General features: G+C 40.7%; 1 protein-coding gene across 6 annotated transcripts in view; it reads right to left on the bottom strand.

Annotated features, from left to right (window-relative positions):
* lingo2 (leucine rich repeat and Ig domain containing 2) overlaps positions 1–20,440 on the bottom strand; it is a 193,221-nt gene that overhangs the window by 63,903 nt on the left and 108,878 nt on the right. For 5 of the 6 annotated variants that reach the window (XM_028009484.1, XM_028009482.1, XM_028009483.1 and 2 more), the window contains one exon: positions 16,034–16,120. The exons of the other annotated variant lie outside the window; for it this stretch is intronic. The gene's annotated coding sequence lies outside the window, so the exon portion shown is untranslated. The remainder of the gene's footprint in view (positions 1–16,033; positions 16,121–20,440) is intronic. 6 annotated transcript variants of the gene reach the window in all.

Here is a 20,440-nt window from a genome sequence, read left to right on the forward strand (position 1 = left end):
AGTTTAAACCTACTCAAGCTCACTAATGGAGTTTAATGTCCATGTTTAATCAGGCCATTCATCATTTGAGCTGACATAAGAGTGGGAACGGAAAAAAAAGATTTCTGTATCAAAAGACACAATAATAGAAACCTTCATGTGAACTTATGGTCGACAAAAAAAACATGAAAGTTTCTGTTTTAAGGAGACATAATTTAGAATCACCTCAAAATGTTCTTGCAGTCTGCATGATGTTTGACCTGAGAACAGTTTGAACATTCAGAGCAGCTCAGCAGGAAGACAGAAAAATGTTGGTAGCCTTTATTTTCCTCCCAGGAAAGACAGCGAGCTTCTAAAATAATTAAAACAGAACTAAAACCGACAGTTTGGAGATAAAAGGTGCCATGAAGAGCTTGATGTCTGGCGTCATGGCAGATCATCCTCCTGAGAACGGACGAACGCTCATGTTTTGAAGTCCTGCAGGGCGACACGGTGCAGCCGGGAGTGGTTAGAGAAACGACAGAGTCTGACAGCCGCAGCAGAACTGAACCCGACAACACAATCAACCGCAGAGCCGAGGTTCTGCAGGAGAACCTGGAGGCTCATTTACTGCACAGGCTGGACGTGACAACAGTGGTGGATAATCCAACCACATAAACCAAACAGAAAATGTTTTCATGCTGTAATTATGACAAAATACTGACAACAAATAACAGGAATAAAAAGTGACTTTTCTCCCTTTATAACCAACAAACTTTCATTTATTTTGTTGAGATTTTTGTGTAAACTTTACAGATAAAACCTGGATTTACAGAACATTTAATTTGTTGAGCTGCAGTCAGAGTGGATGTCCACCATCCAGGAACATCAACTCAGAAACAGCCAGAGTCTCAGTTGGATAGACCTGGCCTTTGACTAGGCCACTCTCACATATGAACATGCTTTGATTCACAACCTTCTGCAGTTAGACTCAGACTAAACGATTTGATTCTCCAATGAGGTGAATTCTGATGGAAACTGGTTACACTGGATTTTAATTATCTCAGAAATTTATCATGAATCCAAACTGGTTGAGAAAATCCAGTTGAACTTAAAATGATTTCCCTCTGGCTGAGTTTGTTCCTGTCATCAGTGACTCCATCATCTGACGTTTTTATCCAAACTGAATCTTTCCTATAAAGACTCTGATCAACAGGGAATACTCACTTGGCTTTTTGGTGCCCTGAAAAACGACAGGACGTCTTTTTCTTTTCTCTGCTCTGTCAAATGACCTTAATGTGTCACAAAAAGCCCCCCAACTCCCCATTGCTAATGCACCGGCAGCAGATAACCCAGCAGCTTGGAACGGATCTTACAATGTAAATGTTGAATGAAATAAAGTCAATGTTTAACATCCAAAACGCCAAGAAACCGACCAAAAGCTTTAAAATACAGCCTGGATGTTTCTTTTGTAGATTAAGTGAAAATAGAACCAGGATGTTTTATGAGACTCACCTCTTTCAGAATTATTTTATTTATAAAAATGTAATTTTCTCTGCGTTGACTCTCTCTTTTATTTAAAACAGAGACAAACTGCTGCAGCTGCAGGATCAGCACAGAAAACTGGGCTCTGCATTCAGCAGGGAAACATGCAGGAAACAAGCTTTACTCCTTCTGACTGAAAGAAAGTGTTGACACATCCATTTAATTCAGTCTATAAGCAGCAGCAGCAACTTCCAGCAGGAACCTGCAGAATCAACAGACAGGAAGTTGGTTCTGTGTCCGGGGGGGGGCGGACCCGGAGACCCCAAACTACCAGGAAGAGTCACCAGAGGAACCAGCCGCCTTCATTGACAGGTTTCCTGTTTCAGCATTTATCCTTTACAGAGATAATTCAAACATGGAGTTGATGTGACAACCCCGCCACTAGGGGTCAGGGTTTATTTCTGCTCTTCAGGCAGACGGTTCAATCTGCGACCCGGCCGCAGAGCGGTTCTGGTCTGCTGAGCCGGGATTTCTTCTGCACAGAGTAACTCAGTTTGAGGATTTTCCTAATGAAGAATCTCCGTTCACAGCTTTTCCCCTCAGCTGTTCATGTGACTCTCAGATCACTTCCTGCTCATTTGGTTCACGATTTCTTCCAGAACCAAAGTTTCCATTTGTTTTATGGAGGTCCGGTTTGGAACCGAGGTCAAACTGGCTAAATATATTACTAAATATTCACTGAATATTTAGTGTTCAGATGAAGAGATTTCTTCATTTCAGTGACAGAACATTTCAGTTCTGCCTGTTTGTAAAATAAGTGATAAGAACCGTCACACTTTAAGCAGCAACAAAACGAGCTTCACTAAACTCTGACCTGAACTTTTCTTGCTCTACATGAAGGTTATAACTTTTGGTAAAACTCTAATTGTTTTATTAAAATATCAGAAACTATTTAAACCCAGACTTTATCTCACCTGCAGAGATTAAGATTAAACATTTATAGAAGGCCTTTTTTTCTTACAGTCTGACAAAAATTCAATATTTTGTGACAGATGAAAATCTTGTTTTTTAAAAAATTGATTATTATTTTTTTGCATAAACAGAACATGTAATTTCAATTTAAATTAGTCTAAAAACCAACATCAGATTAACAGAAACATAAACAGATAATCTGTAAATGTAGGTGAGCATGCTAACAGGTTAGCTTCCCTTGGTAGCCTGGACTAAATAGCAGAAGTCATTTCCTTTTTAATGTGCTGCTCTTTGACGTTTAATGCCTTATTATGATTGCTCAGCTGAATTTTGTTGTTTGTAAATTAAATAAAAAGCTTTGGACACCATTATTATTCTGCAGCTTTTCATTTGAGCTAATATTAGCTCCAACGCCCGGCTGCAGTCAATTACCCGGGTTTTGGAAAGTTAGATAGTGACCTTATCCAGGCTGACAAATGGCCAATTTCTTCACACCCCTTTGCATCCGAGTATGTGTCGCCTTTTCTTATTTATTGCTTCTTTCTAAATGCCACATTTGCTCATGTGTTGCTGCGTAGAGGGTCGCCTCTCTTTCATTTCTACTTTTCACTGCGTTGCATTTAAACTTTTGTTGTGTTTGTCTATCAAACCCAAGACAGAAATAGATTTAATGTGCGTTTCTCTGGGCTTGTTTGCCTTTTGGATTTCATACTCAAATTAATCGAGCATCATATCTTGAAATAGAGCAGACACCTTGTTGTGGAACTGTGTAAATATAGTTAAGGACGGGCGGACTGCATTATTTTTACGGTATGAGCCAGGCATAATCACCTGTACCAACAAAGCGATAATGGCCTGGCAGTGCTCTTGCTCATTTCCTTGGGGTAATGACCCCTCAGAGCCACTGAACCTTCTGTGTATACTTATGCTGCACTGGAAGGCGTTTAACCGTCTCTGCAGCCCACATGAGAGGTCAGGATCACCTTCAGTCAGGCATTAAAATAACTCTCCCTCACACAGCCTATCACTCACGGCCATTTCCACTCCCAAATGAACACATAAAATGTACTCTTATGCGCTACCTGCATCATAAATTTCCCAGTGAATTGATGAGTTGTCCACAGCGGAAAGCGTTTCAGGAAGAGGAGCTGATGGTGGAGGCAGTTTATTTCAGCCAACACAATCCCACAATGCAGTGTGGTTTCCTTCAAAATCATTATGCTGAATTAATTAAGTAATTAATTAATTGCACCAAACTGCAAAAGTTGAGCAGCAGCAGAATGACATCATTCCACTGTAGAGAGATGAGATGAGAGTCAATAACTGAAACATTACGCTTAGTGAAGTGCTATCGTTCATTTTCAATGATTATGTTTCATAAGCAGCTCGAAGCTTTCAGCCTGGATTTAAAGACACTCAGTGTTTCGGCTGTTTTGCAGTTTCCTGGAAGTTTGTTCTAGATTTGTGGTGCACAGAAGCTGAATGCTGCGTAATCCATGGACTGAACACACGGGTTTTATTTATTTAAAAAATAATAATTTTCTGCTCAGAATGACAATATTTGTATATTTAATTTGGGACATAAGTTGCCAGTTGACTGTAAAATGGAGGTTCTGGGTTCAAATCCCAGCCTGTGTTTCTCTCTGACTGTTAAACTGTTTGTAGTTGTCTGTGTGTGTGTGTGTGTGGGGGGGGTGCGTACGCGTGTGTGTCTCTGGATCAGCAGATCTACACCATGGACGGATGGATTCAGTCAGTTCATATCCCTATAAAATCACATTGATAAAATCGGTGATCTGTTGGATTTTGTCAGGAGTAGCTTGTAGAAATGATCATCCTAGTCCTGGTCTTTATGAATTTTATCCCAATAATTTATAAACATCGGCGAGAGGCTGGTCCACCCAAGGTCATCAAAATGAATCATTTTAATTTTATTTCATTTGATTTCAGTTTTGGTTTTTTGTGTGGGATAGAGAAAGTCCGGCTTTTATAGATTGAAGCAGCTCTGATATGATGGTTTATCTTACGGATATGATTTGATGTATTTCATGTTTCAGTCTGATGCCGAAGCTTTCCTCTAACGCTGACAGCTCAGCCGGCCGCTTCCTCCACAGCTGGTTTACAGTTTGATTTGAAAGAATTTGCCTTTAATCTCCATACAGTAACCCGCCGCAGGAGGAAACTCCCCTGCCACTTCACGCTGCACCAGCCTCTTCCAGATCTCACACAGCCACTCATCTATTTCCCACCCTACTTTCATCTGAGTTGTGAGGAAAATCTTGCATGAAATATTTATTTTTCTCCGTATTTCTTCCTTCAAATCTGGAGTTTCCCTTCCAGTCACACCTGCTGATCCATGCCGTATTTTCAGGCACGGCTTTAGCGTTCAGAAGGTTCAGGTTCTGTAACGTTCAGCAGGTTGGAGATGCATGGCTGCACATTAAAGGCTGGAGAGGAAGAAAGATCCAGTCCTGCCTGTCAGCAGCACCGACATGCGGATATTTCTCCCATCTACCCTCAGAGTTTATCGTCTGTTTCTGCTCAGACTGAGGAGGAAACCTAAAGAAACGTTCATAAGAGATTATTCAGTCAGTTAACAATGAGAAAAGATTTATCTCCAGTTAAGTTTTCATGTTTGATCTCATTAACACAAACTTCAAAGCATTTCTATCTGAATACAAATAATAGACGTGATTGTGAAGTGGAAAGAAAAAGCTGCATAATTTTCTAACTTTTTCTTAAATAGTCTAGTAAACAGCCTGCATATGTTGTGTTTTGTGTTTTCGGCCTATTTTAGATTAATTCCACTGAATAAAATCCAATGCCGCCAGTTCCCTTCTGATGCTGTTTAACTGTGAAGCAGAAACCACTGGTGTGTAACCGGATCCAGTTGGAATCAAACCGAACACATCCAGAGCTGCAAATGAACGACCATCTATTAAATGGTCCAGTCAAAGTACATACCTTTGAAAGGATGATGATTTCTAAAGGCATTCTGTCCAATCTGATTGAGTTGAATCACTTTGCAAAAGTGAACAAAATCTCCAGTCAGTAGAAGTTCAAACTGATAAAGGGAAATCCCAAAGAATCTGCAGCCAGAGGCACACCACACTTTTCAGATTATCATTATTATTATTTTTTTACATTTAGGCCTCTGCTTTGGTTTCTCACCCAGAATCAACAGGGTGAAGTTTATATGAGAAGGAACGTGATGGGAGCTTCTGCAGGTAAAATTAATAAATGTTAGATGGTAAAATTAGGGATCAATAATAATTGATCAAATTTTCCACTTGTAAAAAAACAACTATTATCATTCAGTCCCTAAGAACATTTTAAAGCAGAATAACATGTTTGTGAAATATTCCTAACTTATGTTTAAATACAGTTAACATCTAAAAGTGTTTTAAATTTAAAGGGAAATTATTTTTGTAAATTTGACTCTTAATATTTAAAAGAAAGTTTATGAAGCAGAAAAAATGAATAGCTGAAGCGTCTGGACTAGTAATGTTAAATATTTACAGAGGCTGTTCAGAAATACTATCTTTATTCACCAGATGCCACAATTACTTTAATGTGGCAAAACTTCTGAATGTCCCAAAATTCAGACGTTTACATACGCAGATGGTCCAAAAATAATTATTTTAATCCAGTAGAAAAGCAAAACGAGCTGCAAAGCTCCTCAGACAGGAAGAAGCCAGAACGTCTGGAGAAAACTGAACGTCCGGGAGGAAAAGTTTGTTCTGTCGGCAAAATAACACCTGGAAGAGTTGGCAACAGTTTCCACTATTTCATAACATCACCTGATCCTGAAACAAGATGAAGTCTCCTGATGTGTGTTAATGTTTCTACATAACTTTTAAAAATGTCAGAATATTCCATGTTAGCAGCCCGAACACACAGACCATCAGTTCAGGTGAGGCTCTCTCTGCAGTCATGACCAGGCTCAATTTCTTGTCCCCAATTTCAGAAATACTTTACAGACCAAACGCCTGCAGGAAAAAAGTACGGAGACGCATCATGGAATCCATAAATAATACAGCACACATAAATTAAACATGGGTTTGTGATAGTCGCTCACAGTTGGAGGACTGAGATGATTTATCCCTGCTTCCCCTTCTAAGATTTAATTAAAAACTTCAAATTTCCTGTGAGAAGAAACAACAACAGAAACTAAAAACAACCAACAAAAAATCTAACAAACATAACAGAGAGCCACAGGGAGTGGGCCCTCCTGCTTCCCATAATGCACCCTGTTATTACAGGCTGCTGTAATTGCTGGTTGTCTGAGAGGACAAAGCTTCCAACAGTAACATCTAATAAACACTCTGGCCTCTTTTATTCAGCGCTGCCTTCGTGAAAGGTCACAACTCCGTTTCCTTCAAGGCCCCAGACGCTTTCATGTGTATCGGTTTGCATTTAACAAGACGGCAGATGCATCACAAACGGTGGTGGAGACACGGTTAGTGGCAACATGGCGGATCAGCGGAGGACGGGAAGAACGTCTGAACTCGGCATCAAAACGGGAACGCAGATTAAAGCTGCAGCAGGTCATTTATACAAATATGTTCCTACATTTTTGTTCAAACTGTCACTATGTCCTGACAGAATCACATGAGACGGATAATCTGTGACAGAAACAAAACGCCTCTGCCTTCTGTTTGAGGTCCTACTGCCACCTGCAGAAATACACTGCATCCAGTAAAAAACAACCAATCAGAGCCGGGGGGAGGGGCTTAGTGCAGCCAATTACTTAAATCTGCTGCGTTACAGGTCCTCGCCCACAGCAGAGCCAGCCGAGAATGCTAAGACCAGTTAGCTTGACCACCGCTGACGCCGGGGAAACCGGCAACCTTAACCAGCGTTAAGTGCTGAGCAGGCGGGGGTGAAAGCATCATTGTTGAGTTTAATCCAGATTAAACTGAGAAATTCTTGTTTACATTAATAAAAACTGAAACTAAACATGGAATATTAACCTGTCTGGAGCTCATTGTTCAGTTTTTGATTCTGTTTTGGTTGATCAGAAATGCTCTTTATTGTCCGTCAGTGAGGAAAGTCTGTCTGTCTGTCTGTCAGCAGCAGCTCAGTGATAAATTATGGTTTTATTCTGACAATAAAGAAATTCTGCTTTTTGTTTTTGGTCTGATTATCTCTGCCTGATATTATCCTTTGTCGTTTTTTTTCTGATTTTTTATTTTATGTTTAGGATTTAAACCAATTTGTAATACAAACAAACCCAGGAAATGTTGGTCAAACTGTCCAATGCAAAGTGATTTGATTTTGGATCAAATTCAATTGATGTGTTTGTGTTTCTTCTGATGTTCCTCTTAGCCAAAGATATTTATTCATCCTTATTTCCCAAAGCATCCCTCTGTTGCGTTTCCAACCATAAAGCTAATTCTTTCTGTAGCAGAGTTCACATTGTGGAGTTAATGCTCTGCATTTCCACTTATTTGTAAAATAAACGATAAACTGAGGAGCAGCTCAGAGTGAAGACGGGTATTTAACTCCCGACCCGTTACCGTAATGATGGACTCACTGCGCTACGATCTGCATCTTGACTTTTAGCTTGACCTCTGCCTGCTGAAGTTAAACCAGTTCATCCTAATTAGCACACAAAGCTAACGCCGCTCCACTGACTGGTTCTTCACCACGACGGTAGAAATGTCGAATCTGACTTTTAAGATCTCATGACGTTTTCTTCATTACTAAATATCTGATAAGGCTCTCCGGTGGGCCGAGCAGCATGTTGATGTGCCGCTCAGTGATATGTGGGTAGGAGGTTTGAACTGAGGAGGATGAGGATGATGATGATGCTCCCAGTCACTTTGAGCCACTCACCAAATCCTGCTTCTGCTTGATCATTCTTGACATGCTGGGTGAATATTCTCTCATCAAGGCCCAAACATCTCATTCCTGCTGTTTCCCTGCTGGCCTGTCAGCAGCTTCATGACCACAGAGTCAGGAAGGAATCAGAGTTTTTCAATAAAACCAGGAGATAAGAAACGATTCGTCTGAGCTGCAAAATCTGACAAAACCTCTAAAAGATTAGTCAGGCAAACTTTCTTTTATTGATTACATAATGATAAATTAATGAGTTTTTTAATATTTAAAGGTTTCAGATGACAATTTCCACTATCTCCACCCAACTGCTGTGCGCCTTACAGAGAATCAAGCGCCCCATCCAGTCGCTGCAGTCAGATCTCTAAGGTAAACCTGCTCACATCGTGATCTCTGTTCAGACTTCAGCTGAAATCTTCCACAAAGACTCATTATTCAAAGTTTTCATGATTTATGTTTAATTCAGGAAAAAAAAGATTTTCTGATCATTTAATTCAATTTTTCTTACGTGTTGGAATACATAGCTAGCCTATTTCTTTCACTGTTAAGTTAAAAGTAAATTATTTAAGAAACTAGTTAAATATTTAAATCTGAAATGAGTTTCTTGTTATTTGTGATGCTTAATGTTTGTCTCATCTGTTTGTAGGTTATCAACCTTCTCAAGTTGCACTGCTGGTGAGATTCACTTCAAAAGAAAAGATGAATGAAACAACGTGAAGCTGAAGTGGCTTAAGAGTAAAAAACCTGACAGATCATCAAGCTAATTTTAAGAGAGTGCAGTTAGTAGTTCGGTTTGTGGGAGGAAGCCAGAGTACCCAGAGAGAAGCCATGAGAGCCCAGGAAACCATGCAGACTGTCGGCAGAAAGACCGCAGGCTGGGATCCGAACTCAGGACCTTCCAGTCTGTAAGGCAACAATGCAACCCAGCAAAAACAAATATTTCATCTAATTATATCAAATAGAAAAGCAGTAGCTTTAACCCCACTATGTGCTTCAGGGATTTTCAGTTGTCTAAGAATAAAGAGGCAGAATCCTCCTACCAGTTGAATCCCATTCATCATAAATCCTAATGAGGTTTGAACCGAGTCTGGCTGTTTGTTTATCAGCTGTTTGCAGGCTTCCTGCTCCGGCTCGGTTTTCTGTGTATGAAACGGCGGCCGTGCTTCCCACTGCGCCTCGCTGCTCTGTCACTACCTTCCTCATTCACATAGATTATTTTTCACTTTCATACCTCAGAATGAGCAGCCAGATCTAATAATACCATGGCCAATTGATGCCGGGGAAATGTACCACTTCATTGGGGAGAGGAAAAAAACACAACAAGAGTTAAAAATACAAACCATGTTCTCCATCAGCAAATGTCAGCAGTGGAACCTTCATGCAGCTGCATGAAAAAACGGCAGATGAGAATTTTCATGGGAAAACATGAAAACATGCATGATGACTAGCAACCTTCTGTCTGCAGAAATGAACAGAGGAATATGAAGACTGCTCTGTTAGAATAAAGGCCACAATTTGATCTGTCCGCTTTTTAATTAGAATTAAATGTTTGCTTGACATTAAACGATAAGGGCTGATTAAGAACGTTAGAGTACAAGTAATGTTTGGCCCAAACATAATTAAGTTAATAGGATGCAGCAGCTTTGACTTATGCAGCGTGCTAAGTGAATTAATCCCTTTTACCTGGGGAGTGATGGTAGGAGAATGTTCTCTGTCCTGAACAAAGACATTCAGAACTGGGCCTAATGCCATTAGGACCAGTACAACCAGTACAGGGACAGAACAATACAGAAAACCTGTTAACACAAACCAGCTCAACATTTTCCTCAGTTTGTTCAAACAGGATTATTTTCTCAACTAGAGTCACGATCAGTGGCGGAGCTAGACTTTTAAATTTGGGGGCCCAGTCAGATGTCCGCCCCACTCTGGCTCCGCCCCTGGTCACGATCAACACGATTCTGCCTCAGTTAAATATTAGATTTATTGGCAGATGTTTGTGAGAACCAAAAACTATTTAAACAACTAAATTTGACACAAAATGCCACTTTGAATGATTAATATTTATAAACATGCTGCTATGATCTACAGGAAACCATAAAGTAATTTGTCAGCTAACCCAGGAATTTTGAACAGTTTTGAGTATTACTCATCAAGTTACAGTGAAGGTTTCTAGGCGTGACTTTCTAAATGTCGGTTTTAGGGGAAAATATGAAGACCAATATTCATAATTTTCATAGCCTCCTTTTGATCTTATTTTAGGTAGTTTTTTTATTTAACATCCTCAGAGATTCTTTCCAGAGTCATAAATATGTTTATAGGAAAGTTTGAAGAACTGTAGCTGTCACTGAGTCAGTTAATAAAATCAGCATTTATTCAATCACTGGTAAAGTTACAGATTAGCCTCAGAGTTAGCATTCAGGAAAAGTCATCAGTGAATCACAAAAATGTCCTGGTCGTTTCATTCAGTGGAAAACTGACATTTATGTTATTTAATATTCATTCTGCTTACAGTTGAACTGACTACAAAAAAACTTAACACCCATAATGCAACTGGCTCCAGCTTTACACAATAATACCTTTGCTGCTCTGGATGTTTATTTTAATCTCTGCTTAGATCTTCTGAACTGATGTTAGAGTTTAGAAAGAAGTTAGTAGAAGCAGCAGCTGAACGATCAGCAGGTTCATCCGACGTCGCAAAGCATCAAAATAACATCAGATTTTAACTGGAATGAAACACTTTCTGATTAGGATGCAAAACAAAACGCCAACCTTGGATAGCTCCTCCCACGAGTCGCCGCGATGTTCAGATTAAATGTTGAGACGGAAGAAATGACATTATCTGTCTGCAGACTCTTAACACAGCTTCACCTCTGCTGCTTTTCTTTATCTTTCTACCCTTAAAATGAGATGCATCCTTCTCCACAGCCGTGCCACTTTCATTTCATTCTGAGCATTCAAACACATACACACACACCAACGAGTGCAAATGTCTGCGCCCCCACACGGACACAAAATCATAAAGTGATGCATGCAATCTAAAATCTGACAAAAGCTTTGGAACCGGAAGGCAAAGTTTGACTTGTGAATAAAACCTCCTGTCAGGAGAATCTTTTTGTTGCTTGAATTCTGGAACTGACTTCAGAAATGAAGGATTTGCTCTCAGATGTCAGGCATGAAACGTAAACGTATCACAGGAGGGTTCAGATGTTCTGGGTTCTGCTTCCATCAGGACTGGTTTTCATCAGTAACATGCTCTCTTTTCAAAATAAAAGCTAATATTCAGCAGGATGGGCCTTTGCTTTGATCATGGCACATATTACCGGTACTTCTATAAATTTCTGTAGAGAAATCATTTCTCTCATTAGATCTTGAGGAGACGATTTGGACGGCTTTGGAAATTCATGTGAAACATTCCCAGTATGGATCAGTTTGGACTTGGCCAGACCAAGTGTGAAAACTCTGTGTCACGCTCCTTTAACGCTCCTGCACAGTTCGAACCATAAGAATCGTAGCATTATGCTCCTCCTCCACAGCCTGGTGCAGTGGACACCAGCATGATGGATGGATCACTTCACGCAACCCTTTCCTCCTCCATCACCGGTACCACTGCTCCAGAATCCAACCTCTGTGCTTCCATCCAAACCACCTCTTTTCTCAGATCAACTCTCTGATCTGTGGATTTCTCCAGACAACAAGGCTTAGACCCAAAGCCTTGATTAGATTTCCCTTCCTCTCCAGAGGAAATCATGAGGGATGTGCCAAAAATCTGATTCAAGAAAGAATCATCACTGTCATTTACTGCAATTCAAAATCAGCTTAAAACGTCATAAAATCCATTTTATAACAATGTGAAGCGATCTGACGCCGGTAATGGAACATAGGCAAGTGCAGAAATCACCACAATAAAGAGGAAACTACAAGATGAAAAAGAATCAAGTCCCGACAGAAAATATTTGAACTCATTTTGGATTTTACCGAGAGAAGATGGAGCTGGACATGAGCTTCACTACGATCAAGGTTCACAAAATTAAGCTTGACAACTTTGGGAACAACGCTAATGCATGGAGCTAAGCAACAGCAGCACTGTGATATAACGACGCTACGCTACAGCGACGCTACGCTACAGCGGCGCTACGCTACAGCGACGCTACGCTACAGCGGCGCTACGCTACAGCGACGCTACGCTACAGCGACGCTAAGCTACAGCGGCGCTACGCTACAGCGACGCTACGCTACAGCGACGCTACGCTACAGCGGCGCTACGCTACAGCGGCGCTACGCTACAGCGGCGCTACGCTACAGCGACGCTAAGCTATGCCATACCCTCCAATACAGAGCTCTGTGATTGGTCAGAAGGTTGTGGCCATGTTTTATACAGAAATGTTGATATTTCGTTTCAACTGGTCCACTTCCACTGTCCTGTTTTAGTATCTGCAGACGACATGAATATGGCGCGTGGAGCGCATGGAGGTGATTAGCTGGTTAGCATTGTTAGCTCTGGTCTCATGTTCCTCTTTGCTTCACAAGGCTGCAAATTATATGTGTCGCCTGTTCTCTTTCCTCTGCAGCTCTAATGAATTTAAATAATACATGAGGTATTTTCATTGGATTACTATAATGAATAACATTTTTGTGGTATTCTAATTTAATATCATATGATGCGCAGTAAAGTAATATGTCCAACATTGTTCTGTGGAGTAATAATGAATTCAACAAATCAGATTTTATTACTACAAAACTCATAGTAAGTCAACATAACATCCACTCAAACAAATTGCATTACTCATTTATGACGACCAGGCCTTAGGATATTCAGTTGCAACCACCTTTGCCTCAGTCATGTCTTATTAGTGTCAAATTGTGAATGTATCTGTAATGGCTTCCTTCCTTAAACCAACGTATCCCCTGATATTTCAGGAAGCACTAAGAGGCCGAATTAATGAGGGATCAGATCTGACTTGGATTCCAGGGGTCAAGCCAACTAATGAAAGAACTGGTGACCTCCTGCTGTACTTGGATGGAAGTCAGAGTTATAAAAAATTAAGAAAAAGATGATTTCAGAAACTTTTTGAATAAAAACATGCTTTTCTTTCACCTCAAACTTGACTTAAATACACAATAAAAACTGAAATGTGTCCCTGAAACTCTCTCCTTGAATTGATTGTTATATGAAACTCTGCAGCGATGTACAGACACCCTGCGAACGACGTTCTCTACACAACTCAACGGGAAACACACCGTATCTAAAATCCATGACTGTGAATTATTTATGAAGCTTTCTTTAGACGCTCCCAGCAGTTCATGGAATCACTGCAAACTTAGCAGCACCTTTTTGTGTGACCGTGTGTCCAGAGCCATTTGTTTATGATGCGGCCACATTTCCTGCAGTTTTAAAACACTTTTTTCCTGGATGTACTGCTGCAAACTTTAAATAAAAGGTCAAAGGTCACAGAGTGGTAGATGGGGGAGAATCTGACTCAACACTGCTGCAGTGAGCTGGAGCACATAGAGCCAAAGACACTGCAGGAGATCAATGAGTCCAGGGCCACCGAGCTGCAGGTCTGAGATCAGACAAAGTTCTGATTTCTGATACAAAACAGACTGACATGATCATAAAACTGCAGATCTCAGCACCATGCTCAGGAAAATATTTAATATTTAATCTGACGAACAAAGTTTCAAATATAACTAACCTCTATGTGAAGACATGGCCCCGCCCCTCATAAATGTAGAAAGTCTCTGCAAAATGGGAGGAGCCAAGAAACGCTGAGAGGCGTGGCTAAGAGTGGCGATGAGGGGGCGTGGTCAGGACGAAGACAGACCTGGTGCTAACTTCTGGTCTGTCATGGTGAACAGAGAGCTGAGCCACAAGACGAATCCTTCCATTCACCCACTGATCTACGTCTCCATCCTCATCTAGGGTCATGACCTCTGGGTAGTGTCATCTGGGAGGGGATGAGACTCCCTGCTTCTCCACACCAAGAGGAGCCAGGGGCCCGGACAGAGGGTTATCAGGTTGGGACGCCTCCATGGTGAGCAGCAGAGACCCAGAGGAAGAACCGGGACTCGCTGGAGGAACTATGGTTCTGATCTGGGAACGTCTGGGGATTCCCCCGGAGAAAAGGGCGTCTCTCTGCTCAGGCTGCTGCCTCAGATAAAGGAGGGATGGACTGAAATGTTAGCAAGGAAGCCCCAAACTGAAATATAAAGTAGATGTAAGGAACACAGAGTCATGTCACGGCGACCGAACACAGAACAGGAAGAAGGCCGCAGGTTTGATGTCCGCAAAGCTTCCTTTCTTAATCTAAAAAAATCCATAAAATTTCAGAGAAAGATGCATGAAAGTGGCATTTTAAGGCTCAGATGTAGAGGTTGTACAACGAAGCAGCTGAGCTTCACCTCAATGTGAGATCCACGGAGAACCAACTGAGCAAAAACAAAGTCCACCGAGCGCCAGGCTACCCAGAATGCACTACTGTTCACAAGGAACTTGACATTTCACCACAACTGCCAGGATAATGCTGCAGCACATGTTGCATTTTCTCTGGAGTTAAATTAACAATAAAACTGATGGAAAATCAAAACAGAACATATGAGCAAAGATAATTACAGCTGAGGAGCTTTGAGGTGTAAATATCGCGAGTGGAAAAGTTTGACAGAGAGCTGGCTGTTTAATCAGAAAAATCACAAAAATATATTCATCTGAATTAGCAGGGCTCTTCAGATGACAATAGGATCAAAAGCAGGTGTTTGATTTGAGCTTTGATTTGCTGTTGGCATCAACTGAACCTTTTGATCGAACACAAAACCACAATCAGGAAACCATGACGACCACAGAGACATTCAGGAAGGACAGTGGGAGGACAATCAGAACCCCGAACTGGATCAAACTTTTACATAAAACGCCAAAGTCTTCAGTAACACTTTATGAGAGAAACCAACACAAAAAAATGCAAAAGAAATAATTCAGGATTTGAACTATTTTGTGTTAATAAAACTCTGAAATCCTGGTTTGTCTGTGTGCTGTTGGTGATCCGGGTTTCCAAACACAAACATAGCAGCAGCTCAGCTCTCGACCGGTGGGAAAATGTTGATGTTCTTTCTGCACAAAACACTCAAACTTTTCCCCAAAAAACAGCTTAAATCTCCCGTTGAGCCCAAACAGAGAACCGGTAGATAACCTCACGACGAGCCGAGTTCAATTCACGTTCAGCGTTCTCACCATGCGAGCTCCGCTCCAGAACTCAAAGAAAATGTGCTTGGCTGGGCAAAGAGACCATTAATCGTTAATAACAATTAGTGGTGAACTTTATAAATCTGACTTTTATAGAGGAGCTGTGAGAAGAGCGTCAGGATGGATGCAGTTCGCCACAAATCAAAGACAGAAAACAAGGTGAAGAAAGTGATCTGATCACGAGTTAAAAACAACTTTTGTCTCAATGAAATGGTTTACATCAAAAACATGTTCATATATCAAGTTGGTCTAGTCAAAGTCCAGATTTAACTCCAAAAGTTACTGTAACAACCAGTTCATGGTTGTCATAGTAACTACCTCAGCTGATGGTCGGTAGTTTCTTCATCTCCTTTAAATAACTGACAGACATATCTGAGAAAACGGCTGAAGAAACAGAAAACATGGAACGGCTGCAGCTGAAAGAGAGAAAGAGCCTGGAAACAAAATGGCTGAAAAGGAGAGAAATAGCTTGAGTGCTGGCCTTTATCCGACATCCCACAGTAACTACACAAGTCAGCTAAGAGACTGTAAATGTTGGCTGCTTACCACTTTCAGAAGCAATCATCCTCTCAGCCATGCTCTGTTCTTCTCTCTCTTCTTCTGCTGTTTCTGCTTCCACTTTTGCTCTTTTATCTGCAGAGCAAGAAACGGGAGGAAGCAGACAAAAAGTCACACTCCGGCTAGCAGCAGCCACAATCACTGGAGCTATTGAAATGCTGTGAAAATGTTTCTTAATTTACTCGGCTCATGGAATTGCTGTGTGTTTACTGCAGCTATAGTTTTGTACTAAATTGGAGACTAAAGAAGAGAAAACTGAAATACAGGCAGCTAAACACAGACGACTAGTGATTATGATATAGTTATGTATATATGTTATGTCATTAGGTCTTGGAGACATAATGTTGTTTCATTGCTGTGTGAAATAAGGAAGCAAACAGGGAAAGAAACAGACCCATAACCAGAGAAGCAGGAACTCCAGTCAGACTTAAGAATGAGTCGAACTTTACGTTTGCTCAAGCAGATGATCTACTGACACTGAGAAACGATAAATACCAACAATTCAAAGGACGGAACAGAAATCAGCAGTTTTAGTGGGATAGAAATATAAATTACCTTTAAAAATATCTTAAAGTCCATAATTGATTCCCCATCAGTAAATCTGCATACAGAAATCATCAAACTCTGTGTGAACGTGACGTTTCTGTCTGGAGTTATGAGGATGTTCTCTCTATCCACAGGCAGCGTCACTGATATGTTGATGAATCTGTTAGGAGGCGCAGGCAGATCTCTCTGCCTTTTCACACATCAGCTGCTATGTTTACTAGAATTTAATCACCTGCTAAATTAACACAACCCTCTGCATGCACAGGGAACAGAAACAAGTTTATCTCCCATTTTATGTAGAAACAATAAATTATTAGTATTTCTCACTAATTGACAATGTTTCACATCTTCTGGTTCAAATTGCTTCTCAGCACAAACACTAATTGGAAATTAAACATCAAGAGTTTAAACTGAGCAGATTAATCAGAGCTGATAGAAAATCCCCTTCAGGATCCAGATATTTCGATTTTAACCACAGAATTTAAACTTTAAGTTCAACAGGTGCAACTAATGAATGCAGCAAAACACATTCCCTCATACTATTTATGAACATGTTTATCTAAGGTCATTGAAGTCATTTTGTTCATACATTGGTGCATAAAATACAAGTCAGTTACTGAGCACACCATTGAAAAGTTCATTTCATTAGTTATTCAGTTTAACATGTGAAACATTCACACTTTACAGCAGAATTCTGAGATTAAAGTCCTGATTATTTTCTTTCAGTGGCCCTACTCCTCTTCTGTACACTTCTTCCTTCCACTCAACTTTCCATCAGAATGCCTGGACACAACACTCTGAACTGAAAGCGTCTCTAGTAACAATGGCTCCTAGTTTATCTTCATTGTGGACGTCATCAGTGACTGCCGGACACCTGGCCGGTCAGCCATGATTATTTACTCCATAACAGGCTAATTACACATTATTCTTTGTTACTGGCCGTACGTAACGCTCATTTTGAGATAAACTGTTGTTCTGTGGTTTTGACTCCCTCTGTTGTATAAAGGCAGAAACAAGTGCATGTTTGTTTTGTTGCTGGTGGCCAGAGGACATGCAAGATAAGAAGAGCTGCTCCAGGACAGGTGTGTGACAATTTCTTGACTTGTTGCTTCAACAAATCTCTGCTAGGGGATTTAGAAAACAAGACGAAGCCGCTAACAACCGGAGAAGCAACCAAAACGCTGCTGTCAGAAGCGTCAGACGCTCGGACAGGCAGAGGGGTTTAGGAGCTCCTTCACAGGATCTGAAGGATGCCGGGAACTAAACGCTGCGGCTTCTGCTTCCCTCTGATTCTTACACAGCTACAAGATAATGCTAGCTTGTTCTTTTGTCTAGAAAAAGCAGAGCCAGCGTTATGAGGAGTCTTCTTCACTGCATTATTGTGACTCTGGCTGCGCTGCAAAACGGACCTTTTCTCTGCTGTAATGAGTTCCCCAACCAAACTGTAGAAGGAGGTGATTATGCTAAAGGCTCAGCTGACTTGGTGATTTAATGAGAAAGAGAGCAGCAGAGAAATGTTTCCTTTCAGTGTAAAGACAGAGAAATGAAACGTGAAAAAGTTTGACTCAGGACGCTTCAAATTAATTAACTTTGACACCTTGAATGCCATAGAGTTTAACTACAAAAGACACCTTTCCATTTATTTTTTGATAATGTGCGTCCCGTTAATTACCAGAGCAGTGTTCCCTGTGATTCCCACAGATTACTAATGAACTTTAAAAGGGTCATTTTACCGCATTTCTAATTATACCCTTATGGACTGCACTTGATATCACTGATGATTAATTGAAAACTGCAACGCTGAGCCAAGCCAGCCGCTCAATACTTCATCTAAAATGTTCACATTTTATGTATTGGAAATTCCTTCTTCATCATGTTCACAAAGACTTGAAAGTTTACATAATTGAAATGAAACTAACGTATCTTCCAAACAAACGTAAGGGTTAAAACATTTACGACTGACTGCTTGTTGCTTCGCTGGTGCAGATATTTTTGGATTTGAAATGAAGTGAGTTCATATTTCACCATGAGACCCGTCTACCTTGATGCCAGAGGCAGCTCTGATTTCAGAAAGTCAGTCACAGCTTGGAAACCGTCTGCAGGTATCATTTTATTTCTGCAGAGCAGAAACTGCAGTGGAACATAGAGGCAGCCAACTGCTTCATATGACATACCTGTAACGCCGAGGCCGGACACAGGAAGGACAAGAAAAGATGAAAATGAAGAGTTAAATCCTGCAGGAAGACGCATCGGGGGAAACGATCATTTTAATTTGATCCTCACTTTTATTTTAGAGGCATGTTTTAGTCACAAACAACATATTAAATGCACAGCAGAGCCGGTTCTTCACATCAGCTATTTGGGTCGCCACCCAGGGAGGCATCATGTTAGGGGAGTACCATAAATGAGAAAATAAACATATCATAAACAATAACAGATTTGTATGAGACTGAAGATAATGAGTTTCTCTGGATCTTGCTGAGACATTAGTCCTTTAATCCTGGAAATGATCTTCAGGTGGTAGAAGGCCGACGTAACTGTCTTTATGTGGCTCTGAAGGTTCAGGTCAGAGTTCAGCCTGATCTGCTGACTCCAGATCGTTCCAATCGTGTCCATAGATAATTTTATATATATATATATATATATATATTAAAGAAGAGGCTTCCCAGGAGGAGGCCTGGGGGAACCCCACAGATCAAAGGTTACTCATTGACCTGAAGACCTGAACTGAGCCGTTCAGGTTGTTAACACCAGAAAACATGGATTACCTCCACGACTCACCAAAGACACTGAAGTTGGTCTCTGGTTTGAGATTCCCATCCACTGCAACACTTCACATCCATTTCTCTGCTCTGTTTTTTAGCTACTCGTTGTACATCTGACATGTCAAATATCAAGACTGGGATCTGCCCTGACCCCCGATCAGACCTTCACTGTTACTTCAACTCTTCCAAGGTCACAGAGCTTGAAGCCGTGCTACATTAAGGTCATCACCATGTGCATGCCACTCTCAGTTTCTCCTTCAAATCAAGTAATTGTGGTTCACACTCACACCTACAAAATATCATTACATATAATGGGGAATAATAACCATATACTGACAATCATTCTTTCTCCTCAGAAATAATGGCATCAGTTCACCTGCCAAAACATGGCCTTAACTCACAGGGATGCATTAAGACACCATTTGCCACCTGGAATCAAGATGAATATCAATCATGATTATGGCTGCTATCTTTAATTATCTGGCCACAAAAAATGTTTAATATGCAAGAGCACCTGGATGCTGTTAGAGAGATTGAGGCTTCATCAGCATTTGCTCTTCAGAAGCAGCTCCAGCCCATATAAACTGAGCTTTATGTTATGTGGAATGGTGAGGGACAGATCGGGAAATGGGCCACTCCTTTTTCTACCCCAATTTACTGAGAGGCTAACAGTGAGAGAGGGCAGATGCATCTCTGTGGGAAAAACTGCAAGAAAAGTTTGAAAAGAAATCTATTGTGTTGTGTTTTTAGAGATGATTCGACTGTTTTCTGTGGGTGTTTTTCAGGAAATCAGTAACAGGCAAAATTACCAAAACATTAAAATAATTCATCCCCCTGTTTTCTAAGTTTGTGCTTTTTACTAATGATACACCACTAATAAAGCAAAACCAATTGCTCTGCACAGCTGGACATCTTTTATATGTGCCTTCACATCTCAAGCATTTGACTGCTTGTAAATACATGCCTGATTTAGACTTCTTTACAGTCTGAAAGTCAGCGGAGCTGCTGACAAGAAAGCAATTAATCACATTATCATGCCAATTAAAACTCGGTCTGCTCCACTAAAGGTAGAGAGCCAGCAAGA

The sequence above is a fragment of the Xiphophorus couchianus genome, chromosome 23, assembly GCF_001444195.1.
Source record: "Xiphophorus couchianus chromosome 23, X_couchianus-1.0, whole genome shotgun sequence".
Classification (NCBI taxonomy): Eukaryota; Metazoa; Chordata; class Actinopteri; order Cyprinodontiformes; family Poeciliidae; genus Xiphophorus; species Xiphophorus couchianus.